At 41.8% G+C, this 17954-nt stretch overlaps 1 non-coding gene across 1 annotated transcript; it reads left to right on the top strand.

The window, feature by feature from the left end:
• Positions 1-16792: 16792 nt before the first annotated feature.
• LOC117714419 (small nucleolar RNA SNORA67) lies at positions 16793-16938 on the top strand. The gene has a single exon (XR_004607506.1). It is a non-coding gene; the product is annotated as a small nucleolar RNA SNORA67 (small nucleolar RNA).
• The last annotated feature ends 1016 nt before the right edge of the window (positions 16939-17954 follow it).

Here is a 17954-nt window from a genome sequence, read left to right on the forward strand (position 1 = left end):
TAACATACTATGCACATAATAGATACACAATTCATAATTTCAATTACACAACTAACTTTGGAGTTAAGTGTTAATTTCCCTCAAAAAGGCATTCTGATGACAATCTCAGCCCTGAAAGTCATTCCTGCACTACCTCAAGGAGAGGAAATAGTGTACGCTTGCACAATAATTTATTTTAAAATAGCGAGAAGTAATACAAACATCTGGCAGATGAAGCTTCATTTTGTACTCTACATGTAACTGAGGGACTCTGGGAAATTCTTCCCAGAGCTTAGAGCTCTTGAGAAGATGCTTTATAGCAATACTTTCTTCCTTTAATACTAGACTTCTCTAGGCAGCGAGACAGGAGCATTATACTGCAATGAAAAATTCCAGGCAGAGTAGCTACCCAAAGGAACTTGATACCAGAGTCAGGTAAAGCCATGATGAGAAAAGATATATACAAATCAGATTCCTTATAAATATACAGATGGAAAGATTATCAACATAAATATTAACACACTGAACCCAGCAGCATATTAAAAGGAGTATTTACATTAGTGATGACTAAATGGAATTTATCCTAGAAACTTAAGGGTGGCTCAACGTAAGAAAAATTAACATACTACATCATGACAAGAATAAAAAGTAAGGAACACGTGGTCATCTCAGTCGACACAGAAAAGGCATTTGATAAAATTCAACAGGCTCACAGGATGAACACATGAGACATAGAAAACAGGAAACAGAAGGTAAATTCCTCAACATAATAAATCGTATTTAAGAGAAACATGACTGCCTACCAATGCACTCAGTGTTGAAAGGCTCCAAGTCTTCTCCCTAAAATCACAAAGAAGTCAGGAATGCTCTGCCTACCACTGCTGTTTGGTGTTAGACCAGAAGTTCGAGCACTATCACACACCAGAAGGAAGGGAAGGGACTGGAAAGGAAGATGGAGACTGTCTGAAGATGACATGATCCTGCCTGTGGAGAACCCTGTAGAAATTCCCAAGGAAGCTACTGATGCTAACAAATAAACTCAGTAAAGATGTAAATAACAAGGCCAAAAGAAGACAATCAAGCGTCTATACATCAACAACAAATAATCAAAAAACAAAATTAGAACAGTAGCTATACTTACAATTGTATCTTAAAAATACTTAATCTTTAATGAATTCCTTAGGAGTTACTATAACCAAGGAAGTTAAAGTTCTGTATGCTGAAGACTGCAAAAGATTGCAGATATAGATATGTAAGAATGAAATCATGGAAAGTTGCCCCAGGTTCATGAATAGGAAGACTCAACATTGTTAAGAGTTAGTACCACTCCAGATATCAAGAAAAAAAATGTGTGGTCGGGTGGGGTGGCATACATCATTAATCCCAGCACTCAGGAGGCAGAGGCACACAGATCTCTTGAGTTCAAGACCAACCTGGTCTACCGAGTGAGTTCTAGGACAGGTAAAGCTACACAGAAAAAGAAACCCTGTCTTAAAAAAAAATATATTAAAAATATGTGCAATATTCAGTAATAACAGCAGCTTGGTATGGGCATAAGGACCCAACATGCAGACCAATGGAATAAGACGGCAAGCCCCAAAGTAGATTCTTGCATATAAAGTTAATTGTTTTTTTAAAACAATGCTTTAATTAATTCTTTGAAAATTTCATAGAATGCATTTTAAATACATTCACCTACTACCCCATTTGAGTTGTGTTTCCCTAATGACTAGAAGGAGAAAGAGGAGGAAGAGGATTTAAAGTTCAATGGGAAGAGATGGGAGGGTGGGTATTACACAATAATACAATGGGCTGTTATTGTTCCATGCTTGTTAACCTCATCAAAAGAACAGGAAGTAATGAATGTGGGTGATGGTGAGGAGAAGTCGGAACCCCCAAACTTCAGTGGAAATGTCAAATGATGATGCAAGCTACTAGAAACTAGGGTGTTGATTCCTCGAGCAATCCGACTCCTTGCTACACACCCAAATGCCTTACAAATATAAGCGAAGAAAGTCTAAACACAAGCTTTCACAGTAATGTTACTCACAGCCATCGAACATGGAAACTACCCCAAACACAAACAAAATGTGAAGACAGAAAATAGAGTACTATTCAACCCTGAAAATGAATGAAATTCTGATATGTTACAACACAGATGAGCCCCCATTCACTCACTGATTTGTTTGCACTGAGGGCTGAACCCAGAGCTTTGCACATGCTCAGCATGTGCCCAACCACTGAGCTATGTCTTCAGCCTCAGGAACCTTATTGAAATAAACCAGATACAGATGAACAAATATTCTATGAGTCAGCTCATCTGAGCTTCCTAGAATAGAGATTAGCATTGGGGGATAAAGGAGAATTACAGCTATGAACATTCAGAGTTTCTGTCAGGGTTGTAGAACAGTGTTACCTATGAGACAGGACTAGAAAAATTAGACTGAGAAACAATCTCAGACTGTGGTATGAAGAATTCTGAGGCCAAGGATTTAACTTAGTTGGTAGAGTGTTCACCGAGCATTCACAGAGACCTGGGTTTGAACCCCAGCCCTGCACAAACTGGGCATGGTTGACTCCTTGAATACTATCATTCAGGAGGTGGAGGCATTATGATCAGAAGTACAAGATCATTTCTGGCTACATATCAAACCAAGGTCTGAGCTATGTGAAAACTTGTAGAACAAGGCTGTTGAAATGGCTCAGCCAGTAAGGGCATCCGCTACCAAACCTAACAACCTGAGTTCAAATCCCAGGAAGAACTGACTTCTGCAAATTGTCTTCTGACTTCCACATGGATGGCATTGTACATGTGTGCTTCCCCTTCCCCCAAAATGCCCAAAATAAATATGATGTAATATTTTTAAAGGTCAGCAAAACAAAACAGCAAGAGTAAAATCAACAACAAAACCCCAGAACTTTAATGCTGTGCTAAAAAATTTAGACTTTATGCAATAGCCAAGGAAGAGCCTGTGTTTGCTTTAGAATAACTTTCTTAATCTTGCAGGCTACAAAGAGGTCCACATTCAGTAAGATACACAGTGACCATATGAAAATGGCGGCCTCTCTTATTTATACTAGGGGTTGGCGAACATCCCTCACTTTACCTTTGATACTTCTGGAAACACAACAAAGTATTGCTTTCTTGAGAACCTTGAAGCAAGGCCACAAAAGAGATAAATCCCTACCTTTGGTTTTCCCAATGCAGCCACTTTCAGAAGTGATACAGGTGGGCCTCACCTTAGCCAGGGGTTAGTGGTTCCTGTTGTTACTGTAAAGGCTGACATTAATGTCACTGCTTACTCTCTGGTTCCGTCTGTCTTGGGATTGTTACTGTAATGCAGAATCAGATCTGAATGTGTGGATCCCATCATTCTTTTAATTAAGAAAGTGCCAGAGTGAGACACAAGCCTTTGGTGTTCAGCATCTCTAACCCCTACCTACTTTTCTCTTTAGCACTCCCACATCATTCTAGGAACCTAGCAACTCTTCATCCCTCTAGCATCTGCTACCTTCTCCATGCATCTGCAGTGATATAAAGGATTGACTCCATCATTCTGCACCTCATATTGTTACCATACCTGTTCTGTTAAGAATGTAAGTTCTCTGTCCTTAATAATCAGAAATGAGTGCTTACCAAAAAGTCATCTGTGGTAACTTCTTTGGGATATGATTATAGCAAGCAGATGTTCTTGGTTTTTTGTTTCTGAGGTATCTCTGTGTTAATGTGTGTGGTGCATGTGGTTTGTGTGTGTGTGTGTGTGTGTGTGTGTCCATATGTGGGTGTGGATGCATGTGTGTGCTCACACATGTGGAGGCCAGAAGTCAACCTCAGGTGTCATTCTCCAGGAGCTAGCCACTGTTTTTTGAGACAAGGCCTCTCACTGGGTCCTAGGGCTGGCTGATACTAGGCTGACTGTTTGGTACCCCCACCCTCACCCAAGGGATCCTTCTGTCTTCATCTCTTCAGTACTAGATCACACCTAATTTTTTTACATGGTTACTGGAGAACAAACTCAGGGCTTCAAGCAATCAACCATCTCTGTTGGTCAAAATTCTATTTTTATTTATTTATTTATTTATTTATTATTTTGGTTTTTTGAGACAGGGTTTCTCTGTGTAGCCCTGGCTGTCCTGGAACTCACTTTGTAAACCAGGCTGGCCTTGAACTCAGAAATCCGCCTGCCTCTGCCTCTGCCTCCCAAGTGCTGGGATTAAAGACATGTGCCACCACCGCCTGGCAAAATTCTATTTTTTAATATTCAGGATAGATGGTGTCCTAGTCAGGGCTTCTAGTGCAATGATGAAACACCATGACCAAAACCAACTTGGAGAGGAAAGAGTTTATTTCACTTACATATCCTAAATCATTCCCCATTGAGGGAAACCAAAACAAGAAAAATATGGCTCCATATTTTTTTAAGACAGTGTCTCTCACTGAACCTGGGGCTTGCCCAATTTCACTAGGCTGGCTGGCCAACAAGTTCTGGGAATCCTCCAGTCTCCACCTCCCCAGTGCTAGAATGACATGCACATGCTGCCATGTGGGCACTGGGGATCAGACTCAGGTCCTCCTGTTTGGCACCTTGGATTGAGCCATCCCCTCCCCAGCCCATTTTTATTTTCCTTTACAGCCCAAACACTTCTTCCTTCCCTTTAACCTTCCTTCACTTCCATTGTTAAGAAAACATCGAATCTTCTACCAACTAGAGGTATTGGTTTTCTTGGGAGGAGGCCGTGCCAGCTGACCTCAGTGAGAGTTAAAACATATCAAAGAATTGGAAATTTAGAGTTGCAGACCTCCTCTGCCACAAGAACTGAAACTAGGCAGGAATGTTGAGGCAGAAGCTGATAAAGAGGCCACGGAGGGGGTTGCTGCTTTTGCTTGCTCAGCCTGCTTTATTATAGAACCCAGGGCCACCAGCTCAGGGAGATACTACCCACAGTGGGCCGGGTCCTCCCACATCAATCACTAAATAGAGTCTTTCCTACAGCTGGATCTTTTCTCCTCTCAGATGACTGTCGCTTGTGTCAGCTTGTCATAAACTAGCCAGAACACATGTGAGGCCTTGAGTACTGTATTAAAAGGACACATTCCCCACAAAGGAAGGTCCCCAGGATTGTGCCTGTCACTGTCCCATCTTCCCGCGTGTTTGTTTGTTTTGAATCTCCAATTCTCCAGTACTTTTCTTCTCATACACTTCTCCCAAATATAAAGTCTCTGACCCTATCCATGCAAGATAAATCCCTAAGCCTTAGATTAAGATCCCTTTCCTTCCTTCCTTCCTTCCTTCCTTCCTTCCTTCCTTCCTTTTTTTCTTCTTCCTTTCCTTTTTTTTCTTCTCTCTCTTAACCACACCCTCCAAGGCTTTTGAAGCCAGGGTGGTCGAATGTTGCAGCTGGACACGGGTCTGAGGCATTCAATCTTATCCAGCTGACTAGATAGCCTCGGGCTATGACAATGATAAGCAGCAAGAAAATGGAGTGGCTCCAACTGGTGCAGGTTCAGGTAGAAGAGTGTTTTCAATGCTGTTGACCTCCAAATCAAAAAGAAAGTGGGGGAGGAGAAGGCAATTTAACAGTAACTTTCCCTCGTGCTGTGTGGCAAAGCCAAGCTGCCTATCCGCAGAACCTTTGCAACTCCAATTACTATTAAAAGCAAAGCCTAAGGTAACTGAGCACTGGAAACACTGATGCAAAGCTGTAAAACCTCACTGTCTCCCGGGAATCAGTCTTAGCCTCTGTTGCTCTGTAATGTGTCAGGAAACTCAAACTTCTCTGCAGTAATGTTTGAAATTTCAGTTGAGATTTGAGTTGACTGCAAGGCAATTGCTCCTCCTTGGTGCTTGAAGAAAAAAAAGAGAGAGAGAAGCGTCCATGCCCCTTGGCATCAGCTAGAACCTGATGTTTCTTGGGAAAGTCGGGGTGGAGAACCCACAGGTCATCAAAGAGTGACGGAGTATGCTTTTCTAGCATGTATGAGGGCACAGGTTCAACTCCTACACTGAAGAGAGGAGGGTGGGAAAGGGGAGAGAGTGTGGGAAACAGAATTTTAAATTTTCTTCTAACTAAAACCAATCATTAAAAATATTCTGTTCATTTGGAGAGAAAGAACCTGGATGCCCACATGCCAAAGGATGAAATTTGACCCATATCTAACACTTTGCACAAAAATTAAGTCCAAATGGACCAAAAACCTCAATGTGAAATCTGAAATGTTGAAGCTGCTGGAGGCAATGTAGTCCGCACCCTGTAAGATGTAAGTATCGGAAAGGACTTTCCGAACAGGACTCCATTTGTCCAAGAATTAAGGCCAACAATGGACAAGTCTCACATCATAAAACTAAAGTTAAGGAAAAAAACCCAAGAGGCTAAAGAGGAAGCCCACAAAGTAGGAGCAAATCTTTGTCGGCTGTATATCTGACAAAGGATGAGTTTCCACAATATATAAGGAACTCAAGAAACAGTCAAAAACAAACACAAAACCAAGTGACTTATTTTTAAAATGGGCTATGGATCTGAACAGTTCTTTAGTTCTTTTAAAGGAGAAATAAAAATGGCTATGAAACATCTCAAAAAGAATTCACCTTTGAGATTTTCTCCAACCTCAGTCAGAATGGCCCAAAGTAAACAAGACAGTTGACCACAAATGTGGCGGAGGACATGGGGGCAATCCTCATTCATTGCTGCTATGACAGCAACTTGGTGCGGGAACTCTGGGAATCAGTGTGCAGACTTCTCAAAAGGCTCAGAGCTAAATGATGAAACCCACAGGCAAATGGATGGAACTAGAAACTATTAGACTGAGTGAGGTAACCCAAATCTCAGAAGACAGATACTTCATGTGCACACTCCTGTGTGGTTCCTAGCTCCACATCATCAGATGTGAGTACAGAATCTGGAGTAACCACAGAACCCAGGGAAGGAAAAAGATCCAATGGGGAGCACCAGAGAGGAGATGAATAGGGTATGAGTGACCTATAGGGAGAAATGGGAAAATAGGGAAGAGGACTTTGGGAAAAGGGAGAGATGTCAAAACCAAAAAGGTGAAGGTAGGAGAAATAAATAACACTTTGGAAAACCTTAAGGAAAGATTTTTTTTATGTTTCCTAACATTGCATATAACATGTATAAGTACATGTGAATACATATTTCTCTTAAATGAAGTTATGCCACTCAGGCTGGCAATGCAATTCCCAAGAACCATAGACCATCAGACAACAACAGCAAACAGCTCCAGGCATGAGAAACTTTTAGTGTTGTTGGTAAGGGAAGTATAATCAACTTCAATACAGGCTGTTGCTGTTGCCCGTGGTTGCCCCACACTCCAGATGTTGATGGTAAGTACCTATAGCTGAAGACACCTGTACTTAAGGCACAGGACTTGAAAGATGTACGTCTGATCTGACTTATGGCCTGTTCACAGGAGGGGCATCATGCCTGGTACTAAAACCTTAGCCAATTGTCCAGGGTTAGTGAGGTCATGAATCTTACAGGAGTAGCAACTGCTACTGGTTTACAAGACCAACATAGTTTCTAACTGCATTCTAAGTACTTATATCTGTATTGCCCATTGTCATAGGGTTTCTATTGCAGTGAAGACACGATGGCCATGGCAACTCTTATGAAGAAAAACTTAATTGGGGGTGGCTTATAGTTTCAAAGGTTTGGTCCATTATCATCATGTCAGGAATTAAGGCAGCACACAGTCAGACATGGTGTTGGAGGAAGAGCTGAGAGTTCTATATCCAGATATGCAAGTATCAAGAAGAGAATGCCATCCTGGGCCTGGCCTGAGCATCTGAAACCTCAAAGCACATCCCCCAGTGACCCACTTCCTCCAACACCACACCTACTCCAGCAAGGCCAAGCCTCTGAGTAGTGCCACGCCCTATGAGCCTAAGGGAGCCATTTTCTTTCAAACCACTACACCCATAGATAAGTATAGCCCTCAACCCTCATCGGAGAAACTTCACTTTGCAGCAGACAGAGGCCATCACAGAATTCCACAACTGATCAAAATACAGAGAATAACTGATCCTGGGGTGGCAGTCTCAATACATCTACAAGAGAACTCCTGCACCCAAGGCTCAGGGAACACTATGACAGAGGGGGAAGAAAGATTGTATGGGCCAGAGGGACACACATCTATAGAGATTGTGTCTCCTAGAAAGGACACTCACCATACCACAACAATATGGCTGCCAAAATGAGACCTAATAATGATGACACTACTAAGCACACTAGCAGCAGAGGGACAAACCTCAGGAGCTCCACCCTGAGACAAAGAGCTATAGGCAGCTAACACTGCTGAGAAAGGCAGAATTAGTCTTCTCCAGGTGTGAGCCCCCGACAAGGTTATTCAATACCCACAGGTCAGCTCTAAAGTCACACATATATAAAAGCAACACTAAACAAACCCAGTAAGTTGTATTTATATATTTACAAACATATGTAACAACAACAATAATAAATGAAGCCATGAATTTGAGAGGGATTAAGGCAGGACTTGGGAAAGGTTGGAAAAGGGGGCCAATGTTATAATAATATTTTAATTAAAATTCTAAAAATTATTTTAATAAACTAGGCTGAAGATATGTATAGGTCCTTCTTAAACAAAGGCCCCCGAATGGCCAAGAAATGTAACAGACTTAGAAATCAAGACCAGAATGAGACAATACCTCACTCTAGCTAGAACCTAGGGCACAGTGAATGACAGTAAATAGGCAATGCCGCAGAGTGAATATTTTTTGTAAAACAGAAAAATATATTTAAAGGGGTGGGACGATGTCTCAGAGGTCAAGAGCACTTGCTGAACAAGCATAATGAACTGAGTTCAAATCTCTGTACAGATTTAAAAAGCTAGGCATAGCTATAAAAGCCTGTAACCCCTTGGTTTAGGGGACAGGGTCTGATGGGTCACTGAGAGCTCACTGGCCAGCCAGCCTAGTTGATACGGCACTGCTTCTGTTTTGATACAATAGCCTGTCTGGAGGCAGTAAGACAGGGATAGAAGAAGATGCTGGCCATTCTGGTCTGGTGTCTGCATGAGAGTGGTGATGTGTATACTCACACTAAAACTAAAAGGAATGGATAAAAGAAGATATATGTAGCCCCTTCTCTCTCTTTCAGTCCTTTAGGAGAAGAATGAAATGACGTAGCTCTGGCCAACACTTCCCCTATCTCTAGAAGGTGACAGGTTCCAGGTCCTCTTCCCACTGCAGTTAACTCCCAGTCTGTAAGTGTTCTGGGATCGGCCACGGTGGCTGTAGGCTCTCCTTTCTCCAGCCCTAGCTTGGGAACAATCTCTCAAGACAGTTTAACTTCAATAACAGGTAATTTTAATCCACTGTGGGCATCAAGCTGACATGAACATGTTATCTTCATTATTGTAATTACTCTTCAAAAACTATTTTTTTTTTTTGCCCAACACTTTGCAAGAGTCATTGACTAGAAATTGTCAAATTTCATCTTATCATGGCTTCGTAGTGACATCATTTAGCTGCACACCTAAAGTCATGAAATTTGTTTGTGAAACTCTTTATCTTAAACTAGTGCGAAGGAAAAAGTTCCCTTTTTGATGGGAAGTCACCCACCTCTGTCACGCGGCTGTCTGTGCCCTTCTGAACAGCTGACAGTTTCTGTTAATTTACTTTCACTCCCCAGCTCAGCTTCCCGTCTGGAAAGCCGGAGTGATTTTTGAATAACAGCAAGTCATATCTGATGTGGCAGCAACTGGCAACTCTGACATTGAGCTTGGCTGTGGCCATCACCCAGGATTCTTCACTTCTCCTTGAGAAGCAATTACAATTTCACAGGCTGGAATTAAATCTCCCTGTGGTATGAGTTGAGTAACTGACGATGTCAAAGTGATTTCGAGCTGCTAATCTCTTGCTGGAGTATGAGGGAAACTGGAGGCCCTCCTTGTGGCGGAGAAGGCCTGCAACTCTGAGGCTCCGACTCTTTGATATGTTTTAACTCACACTGAGGTCAGCTGGCACGGCCTCCTCCCAAGAAAACCAATACCTCTAGTTGGTAGAAGATTCGATGTTTTCTTAACAATGGAAGCGAAGGAAGAAGTGTTTGGGCTGGAAAGGAAGATAAAAATGGGCTGGGGAAGGGATGGCTCAATCCAAGGTGCCAGACAGGAGGACCTGAGTCTGATCCCCAGTGCCTACATGGCAGCATGTGCATGTCATCCCAGCACTGGGGAGGTGGAGACTGGAGGATTCCCGGAACTTGTTGGCCAACCATCCTAGTGAAATTGGTCAAGCCCCAGGTTCAGTGAGAGATACTGTCTTAAAAAATATGGAGCCAGGCTTGGTGACCCATGCCTTTAATCCCAGTACTTGGGAAACGGAGGGAGGTAGATCTCTGAGTTCCAGGGCAGCCTGGTCTACATATTAAGTGAGCTAGAGCTACATAATAAAAACCCTGTCTCAAAGAAACCCAAACCAAAAAAAAATCGATTTTTCCCAAAGAACACCTAAGGCTGACCCCAGATCGCATGTGTACATGTATACGCATGTAAGTTCACCTGTGCACATAAGTGTACCATCATACAAGTCAATTAATGCTTTAAAAAGAAGCCTAGAAAGATGTCTCAGTCTATAAAAGCACTCTTTCTGTAAGCCTGGGGTCCCCAGTCATCCCAGGACCCACAGCAGAAAGATAGAACCAACTGCTGAAAGTTGTCCTCTGACCTCCACATATGCACAATGACACACACATTCTTACACACATACACACACATCATACACACATATATATTACACACACATCATAGACAGACACACCACACTCACATACATCATACATATATATCATACACATACCACAGATATACATATTTCATATACATACACATCACACACATATATCATACACATACATCACACATACATACTTCATAGACATATTAAACACACACATACATACATCACACACATATACAGACACAATAATAATAAAAAATATAGTTGTAAGGTGGGGTTTTAAGTAGCCTATTCTGGCCTCAAACTCACTCTGTAGCTGAGGCTAACCTAAACTCTTCATCTTCCTTCCTCTGCCTCCAAGTGCTGGGATTTCAGGTATCCTTATAGGCCCAGCCTTGGAGTCACTTTTTATAGAGAGTCATCATTTAATATAGTGTCATGTGTCATAGACCAGTGGGTCTATTGCCTGTAGGTGTAGGCCAATTTCTATGCTTCTTATCTGGTTTGGGTTTTACATCAAGACTTCTACATCTTTTTGGCCTGAGGAAGGCATTTGTGCTGACAAGTTTTGCCACCCCTGTTCACCCCATCTGCCATGTGTAATTGTTAAGTGGGATGGATGGTGTTGTCAGTGGTAATCTATAATATATTAAAATTCAGTCTGGTTCTGTGCATTTTATTTAATTAGGCATCAACAATGTGTTTTTCCTGAGTAAGGACTCTAGACCTGGCAATATAATTACTTAAACAAACAAGCAAGCACCAAGGAACCAAAGAAGCTAACTTAGCTAAAACATGATAGGCTCTTATGAAAGGCAACGTCTATCAGCTCAGCCATTGTTACATTTCCCCTTATTCATACACCATTCCAATGGTCAGAGACCAGACAGAGGTGTGGACCCTCATACAAGTTCGCAAGGGTGGTGCTGTGAGGTACCCCAACATCATCCCCTAACCCAGTCCTTCATCCTAATGGTTTGATTACCAGCTCTCATTTTTAAACATGGTTAACTTCACACAACACATGCCCTTCAGTGACGCTCTGTGCATTCCCAGATGCCTCAGGGCCAGGCCTCAGCCTTCGCTCTAACCTTCATTTTAAGGATTTTGGATCTATGGATTTGTTCATTCTAAATATCTCAGATAACTGAAATGATATGGTGCATTTCTTATATTTGGCTTATTTTACTTGGTGTACTATTGTCAAGCTTCATCATATGTATACATACACACACACACACACACACACACACTCATGTGGGTGACAATACTCATGTGGGCATTTTGTTCATCCGTTTGTGTGTTGATACACATCTGAGCCACCCCACCGTTTGGCTATGGCGAACAGTGTTATTTTCTATATGCATATATTTGTTAAGTACCCGTTTGTAGCTCTTGCATGTATAGCTAGAAATGCAATTTCTAGGTCATGAAGTAGGACTGTGTTTAACTTTCTAAGGATCTCCCAAACTGTTTTCCTAGAATTGACATGTCATTCTGTGGGATTATGTATTTCCATTTCCTTAGATATGTTCAGCAATTTCTTCTGAACTATTTTAAACTTATAAAAAGCTCGAGAGTGAAGCAAGCCTCATGTGCCAGCTACGCACCTCCCAGGATTGTCCTGTTTCCCATACTCTCCCTCTCACTCAACCCAGACACTGCTCTGGTATTCTATATTTTTGCTGTAGAATATATATTTAAATTATTTATTTGTTTGTGTATTTGTTTGTTTAGTGTGTGTTTAGTGGGAAGGATGATAGTGACACACCACAGTGTATACATGGAGGTTAGAGGAAAACTTGAGTCTCCTCGATTCCTTCATGGAAGCCAAACTCAAGTTGTCAGGCTCAGGGTCAAGATGGAGCCATCTTGCTGACCCAGCTAGAATTTTAAAGCAAATACCAGATATCATGCAATTCCCATCCCTTCTCAACTTAAGACATCCAAAATAGGAAGGACTATCCCTTTTGCATAAATCATCATAATAAAATTAACACAAATTCTTCAATACCAATCAGTATGTAATCAAGATTTACTTTTTTCCTGAGTTTTAAAATATGGTCTCAAATTTGATTGTTTGGCATATAAAAATCCAAGCAAGGTCCATTTTATTTAATTGGTTTATATGTGTTTTCTTAGGAGAGTGCTGGGTCTAAAGCCAGCATGGTCTAGATCAAGCCTACACCCACTCAACTGTTCCTCAGCCCTTAGTGTCCTATAGGTTGGCTCTAATCTCTTTCCCTTTTATCTATACCAGTGACTCTCAACCTGTGGGTCCCAAAACTTACAAGGGTTGCATATCAGATATCCTGCGTATCACATATTTACATTATAATTCATAACAGTAGCAAAATTAGGTATGAAGTAGCAATGAAATAACTTTATTGGTCAGAGTCACCACAACATAAGGAATTATATTAAAGGGTCTCAGCATTGGGAAGTTTGAGAACAACTGTTCTATGCTATTGTTTTCTGAGAAGAAAAAAAAACAAGGTCAGAGAGATTGTGGAATGGTGATACAACGTTCACCATAGGATATCTCCTTCCTTCTCTCCCTTCCTCTCTCCCTCCCTTTCCCCCTCCTTGCCTCTCTCCCTTCTCCTCCTCCCTCTTTCCCTGCCTCCTTCCCTTCTCTTCCTTCCTCTCCTTTGACAAGGCTTTGGTGTATAACTTGGTCTAGCCTTGGACTTGCAGTCCCCCTTTCTCAGGCTCCTAGGGACTGGGATTACAAGTCTATCTTCTCTTACCTTGCTGTACATTCTCTTAAACACTTTGGTTTTGCCAAAGTGACACATACTCTATACATTTCTATAGCTCTCACGCTCAAGCCTTAACATCCCCAGTGGGAATCACCCGAAATATTTTTCAATTAAAAACTACAGATTTCTGGCCTTACTGCCTCTCACTACATACTCAGAACCCAGAAGGGCTCATGTGGAGATACAGCTGGCAGTACAGACATCTGCAACTTTAGTGAGGACCATAAGCAAAATGGAGCAGGCAGTCCCCTGTGAAGGAAGCATCACCTTGTAGAGATGGAGTTTGTCAGGTCATCTTGCACTCTGACTAAAGAAACAGCCCTGTCTGTGAAAGGATTCCAATGGTGTCAAGATGACCCAGAGAAGACAGGACCCAATACCACCATCTTCACGATTTAGCCACGTCAGCAGAGACCATTTGAAGGATGTGTTAAGGCCATCATGCTAGGATGAAGATTCTCTTTGGAATGAGTTCATGACACATTGGCCACACTTGAGAGGCTAGAGGCATGGGGTATAGATACCAGTTGTATGAGACTCTTCTGTACAGAAAACAGACCTCTTCTCCTTTGCTTTCCTATTTCCTCGTTCAGTATTATTTGCATCAATACTGCCTTGCAGGTACTAATCCAATATCATTCTCCTACTTCCACCCCCCACCCTCTCAAATTATTCCAGCCCTGGCCATTGGAAGATCATTTACTTGGCTCTGGAGTGGTGTCCTATTGATACACGCCATCAGTTGGTAATCTGTTTGGTCATAATCACTTCTTCTGGCACTGCAGGATACCCCAGCACATCTGTACTTTCTGTCCCAGAATGAACCACTTCTCCTAGGATCCTGACTCCTTCTATTACACAATGGTTTTATAAACCAAGATCTGTTTGCCAGGGTGCTTGTTGCTTTTGAAGTGCCAATGCTTTTTGTCTCTCAGCAGACTGTGCCAGGAAATATGTGTATATTATGATAGTAGGTCTTCATGGTCAACTTGACGAGATTCATCCATCATGGGAACACTCCTGTGAGTGTTATCTATGAGGATGCTTTCAGAAAAGGTGAACTAAGTGAAGACACACCCTGAACATGGCTGGCAGCATCCCTGGAGCTCAGGTCCCAATCTGAGGACTAACAAAGGAAATGTGGTCTGAATGCTATCCTTCATTCTTCTCTGCTTCCTGACCGATGATGGTGACAACAACAATGATAATGATGATGATAACAATAACAATAATAATAGTTTTCTCAGTCATAGAAACCAGCTTCTTGGTTGTTTGGAACTATGATGTGAGGAACTGTGGTATATCTTCCTGTGACTTTTAAGAATGCTTACTTTTGTGCTATCTTACTTTCAGAGTTATAACAGAGAATAGAATGAGTTTTGCCTAAAACTGTCTCTGTGACTTATCTACTTAACCATCTCATCTTCATTTTCTGCATTCCTGGAAACCACCCAGCTATCCATCCTTATAGAGTTCTATCTAGAATGCTATAGGGTAGGAATCGTACAGCAGGTGGCATTTTTAGATTGACCTTTTCCCATTTGGCAATGCATATGTATTTATTTATTTTAATGATTTTTAGTTGTGTGTATATGTGTGTGGGTATATGCATGTGGGTGCAGGTGCCAGTGGAGGCCAGATGAGGGTATGGGATGCCCCAGAGCTAGAGTCATAGGTAGTTGTGTGCTATCTGGCATGGGTACTAGGACTTGCATTTAGGTCCTCTGTAAGAGCAGCTCATGCTTCTGTTGGGTCTTCACTCCAGCCACCACAAGAATGCATTTGAAAATTCATTCATGCCTCTTGTGGGTCATTTTTTTTTAAATCACTGAATAATATTCCACAGTTTGGGCAAGCCACAGTTTATTTATCCTTTATCTATAGAATACCATTTGGTTGCTTTCATAGTAAAGCAATTACTTAGAAAGCTACTACAAAGTTCTCAACTTATCTGGGTGAACATTGGGGAAGAAGATGGCTGATTTCTTTTTGTTAAGAGTAACCTCAGTTGCTTCTGTAGCAATCTGCCAAATGGTCTTCCAGTGGGGCCAGCCCACTCTGTGTTCCCTCCAGTGATGAAAAGCATTGTTTCCTGTCCTCACCAGCAGTTGTTATGAACAGGGGACTTTTGGTTACTAATATTTCAGTCATTCAGACAGTGTATAGAAGTGCTTGGTTGTTGCTTAATATATTGTCTTTCTTGTAGCCAGGCATGGTGGTGCACACCTTTAATTAAGGCCAGCCTTCAGGAATTAGAAGCAGGCAGATCTCTGAGTTCAAGGCCAGTCTGATCTACAAAGCAAGTTCTAGGAAAGCCAGGACTACACAGAGAAACTTTGCCTTGGGGTGAAAAAGCACACAGACATAAACAAATAAACAAACAAAAAAACCAAACTGGTTTTCTGTGGGCACACAACAAACCACAAGCTCTAGAAACTTCATCATGAATGACCCACCACCCAGCCACCTTCTCTCACCTCTCATAGCCCAAACACAAAGAACTGGCCTCTTGTAGCCAAGGAATGCTTATTATTGAAATGGTTAAGGCCTCAATGGCACACCCATCATACAAAGACATCTAAACAGCTGTGGTGGCAACTCAGTCACTCAAGGGCTTGCCTTACAGTCTAAGAGTACACAGAACATGAGATGATCTGCAGGACCTGCATCCAGAGTCCCCACATTTATATACCTCTAGATAAGTGCACCTCTCCGATCCTCATCAAAGGATCTCCTTTTTACAGTGGATAAGGCTCACAACTGACCAAGGTGCAGAGACTAAGAGACCACAGAATGCTTAACCTTAAATGGCATATATATCATACAAACTCCAAGGTTCAGAGAATGTCAGGATAGCTCAGGTAGAAAGACTGTAAGAGCCAGAGGCTGCAGGTAAGTACAATGGAAGTTTTCAAGACACAACAGGGCATTTGCACAGATGAGCCCCACAGTGGTCCTGACAGGATACACAAGGCCTACACAAGCTCAAATCAAACAAAATCCCAGCATGGAGACGGAAGTGGGTGCCAGAGTTAAGGAGCAATCGATAGCTGCTGAGAGGGCGAGTCCATTTCTTTAACGTTGATTTGCCTGGTAGATTAACCAGGCTCCGATGAATGACCCCACACCCTCTTGGGAAGCACAAATCAGACCTGATGGTTTTCTTTTCCTTTTCTTTATTTTTTAATGAGGACACAAAGTTTGGACACAGGTGGGGATGGATCTGGGAAGAGTTGAATGAAAGGACTGGATATGATAAAAAAAATACATTGCATTGTAATGTAGTATAATGTCATACATTATATGACATTCTCAAAGAATGAAAATATATATTTAGGTCAAGGTGTTTCCCTCTCCAAGAGGCTAACTCCTGCCCTGCTCAGGAACATGGCAACTTGGAAGAAAAGCTGGGGTGACTGCCTCAGGTTTTTGTGGAGCAAGCAATGATTATTTCTTTTGCCCGCCTTTGGCTGTCTACATATATGGTTTTAAAATTGATAAACATACTTATTTGTGAAATGCTAGATTTTGATTCACTCACACTTCAAGTTGTCACAATTTTATTATTCAATGAAATGACTATATTGGAGCCAGCAAGATGGTAAAGGTGTCTGCTGCCATCATGGTAGACTGCATGTCATCCTTGGGCACACATGATGGGAAGAAAGAACCAACTCCTGAAAGTTGTTCTCTGGTCCCCATAGGCGCGCGCGCGCACACACACATGTAGCATTATATAGATTGTGCCAACTATATTTAGACTATATATGTATATAGTCATTTATATATGCACATAACAATAATGAATGAAAATAGAGGCCATAAAATTGAAAAAGAGCAAGGAGGAATACATGGGCAGGGCTGGAGAGAGAAAAGGGAAGGGGGAAATGATATATTGTAATCTCAAAAATTAAGAAAGAAAAAAATGACTAAGCAGATTCCTGATTGAGACTCTCAAAACACTGATACCCTCAGCCTTGGGAAAAGCAGGGCAGGCCTGAGAGAGCCAGTCCACCTCCTTAGAATAGTACCTCTCCTGTAGCTATTCTACAGGTGCATTACAAGACATCCCCACCCAGTGGGTGCCTGGAACTCAGAACACTACCAAACACCATGTGTACCATCTTTCTCCTGTACCTCTCAGTATTGCCACATGACACCAGCTTCATCTCTTTCCTGGTTTTCTGCCTTTTCTCACAAGGGCACTTTGAATGATTGTTAAGTAAATTAAGTGTTATATGAACACGGTTCTGGGATGTTTTCTAGACCACTGGCCTCATAATCAAGTGGGAACTTGGGTGATTGGTGGGTAGGTTGCGTAAAAGTTGTAATTATGCTGGACAAATGGGCTACTCATGCTTGTGGGCCGGAAGGAGCACATGGCGCAAATTTTTATCACATCACTCGGAGCAATGTACAAGTCAAAAGGTGACTTCTGTTTGTCTATGGAATTTTTCATTTACTAGTTTTGGATGAGGGCTGACAATGGGTAACAGAA

Source organism: Arvicanthis niloticus, chromosome 8 (genome assembly GCF_011762505.2).
Source record: "Arvicanthis niloticus isolate mArvNil1 chromosome 8, mArvNil1.pat.X, whole genome shotgun sequence".
In the NCBI taxonomy this organism is placed as follows: Eukaryota; Metazoa; Chordata; class Mammalia; order Rodentia; family Muridae; genus Arvicanthis; species Arvicanthis niloticus.